Raw genomic sequence first — 2,500 nt, forward strand, 5'->3', positions numbered from 1 at the left:
GCACACACCAGGCAGCAAAAAGCCATCATCCTAAAAGATGGTCCCACTTCACAAGACGAGGAGGTTCCCCGTCCTTCATTCCAACCCCAGGTGAGAACACACACACCCTTCTTTGCGATGGATAAAAGGCAAAAAGAGAGGGCAAAAAGCCAACGGCAAATTCCAACCAGACCCCCAGAGGCACACACCACAAAAAGTGAAGCCAGAGAGAGCCAGACAAAGAGAAGGATAGAGAGAGAGGGAGAGTTAGACCCCCGGAAGAGAATCATAGGTGCTGCGGCCTTTTTCGGGAATGTGACCAGGAAAGAGAGAAACCGACGAGGCCGATACACACATTAAAAAATGAAAAAGTAACCATCACCGCGAAGGATTTTCCTCAAAAGACAAATCAGCAAGAAGTATGTCCAATCCCTGGGGCCCATCGCCCCTCCAAATTAATGGAGGGGTCGGATAGAAATTTATAGAAATGTTACTTTTGTGAAACCCCTAGCCGACGAGAGAACTCTCACCGGTTTCGAAGTTCCATTTTCACATTCCGACCTGGGATGTTATGACTCCTCGGCCCACACTGCGAACGCGTCCCACACCCCTCCAAGTTTATCAGGAATTTCACCTGAGCTTGCAATAGAGATCGAGCGCGGTGGCGGTCACAGTGGTGGTCGACCAGGCGGAGCTTGAACGGCCTCGGCAAACACTTCTCCCCACCCTCCCAAATGAATGAGAGAATGGCTTGACAATACCGAGGCCATCGCCCCCCGCCAAAAATGGTTACTAGCTCTTGGGACTCGCTGCGACGTTACGCGTATCGGCACAAGACCAACCCTCTTTTTCCAGTCGCCCGCGCACCAAAAAAAATTTTGGCAGCGGGACTCACAATCCTTGACAGCCAGCTCACCATATAATACTCGGCGACCCTCCGCGGGACCTCCTCAGAGGGTCGCGTCGCCGGGAAACTAACCCCCACTCCTCACTGATCCAAGGTAACACGCCAGAAGTATCCAGGTAACCCCAGTAGTATCCAGGTATCCCCCTGCGAACGTCGGTACTGGGCTCAAAGAAGGCAGCGAGCAGTCGGGACCCGTAGGCACCGAGCAACCGTCACCCCCTCACGACTTTTCCCGAGACGCTTCAGAGGAACCCTTCCCCACATAGTACTCTCTGTGGGATTCGGCAGGCCCCCGTCCTACTGCACTAAGGAAGTTCCGAGACACACTTTTTTTGTGGAAGACCACCCACCCTCCCTGTCCTGCCTGCTATCCCCGCCGCGACTCCTGGTCCCGGCCCTCCTCCCCGACTTCCTCCTTGTCCCGCTGCGAGTCCCGGACCTCCTCCCCACTACCTACTCCCGCCGCGAGTCCCAGTCCCGGCCTTCCTCCTCCTCCTCCTCTTCCCTAGTCCCGGCGCGAGTCCCGGACCTCCTCCCCCACTTCCTAGTCCCGTCGCGAGTCCCGGACCTCCTCCCCTCTTCCTAGTCCCGGCGCGAGTCCCGGACCTCCTCCTTCTCTTCCTTGTCCTGCCGCGAGTCCCAGTCCCGTCGCGAGTCCCGGACTTCCTCCTTCTCTTCCTTGTCCCGCCGCGACTCCCTAGTCCCGTGGCGAGTCCCGGACTTCCTCCTCCTCTTCCTTGTCCCGCCGCGACTCCCTAGTCCCGTGCGCGAGTCCCGGACTTCCTCCTCCTCTTCCTTGTCCCGCCGCGACTCCCTAGTCCCGGCGCGAGTCCCAGTCCCGTCGCGAGTCCCGGACTTCCTCCTCCTCTTCCTTGTCCCGCCGCGACTCCCTAGTCCCGGCGCGAGTCCCAGTCCCGTCGCGAGTCCCGGACTTCCTCCTCCTCTTCCTTGTCCCGCCGCGACTCCCTAGTCCCGGCGCGAGTCCCAGTCCCGTCGCGAGTCCCGGACTTCCTCCTCCTCTTCCTTGTCCCGCCGCGACTCCCTAGTCCCGGCGCGAGTCCCAGTCCCGTCGCGAGTCCCGGACTTCCTCCTCCTCTTCCTTGTCCCGCCGCGACTCCCTAGTCCCGGCGCGAGTCCCAGTCCCGTCGCGAGTCCCGGACTTCCTCCTCCTCTTCCTTGTCCCGCCGCGAGTCCCGACCTCTTGTCCCGCTCCCTTGCCCAAGTCCCGACTCCTGGCTGTCTCGACTCCTCGTTGGCCGCCCAGTCTTCCGCATAGGTGGAAATAAATAAATAAATCATTTTTTAAAAATCAATTTTAAAATTAACTCCCTGTCTCGACTCCTTGCTGGCCGCCCAGTCTTGCGCCTAGACAGAAATATAAATAAAAATAAAAATAAATTGGTGAATTAAAAATATTAAAGTAATTTAATTAACTGGAATAAGGTAGAAAAATAAAAGGCAGAAGAATACTAAATTGATTTTTTCAAGTGCCACGTGTTACCTTGCTGATGTGGCTGCCACGTGGTAGTCCATGTCATGTCAAAAATCCACTAAATCGTTTACATGTCACTTTGGAGATAAATTTGTGTGTGTGCAATCAATTGGTTGTACAAA

Source organism: Physcomitrium patens, chromosome 6, assembly GCF_059467195.1.
Source record: "Physcomitrium patens ecotype Gransden chromosome 6, ASM5946719v1, whole genome shotgun sequence".
In the NCBI taxonomy this organism is placed as follows: Eukaryota; Viridiplantae; Streptophyta; class Bryopsida; order Funariales; family Funariaceae; genus Physcomitrium; species Physcomitrium patens.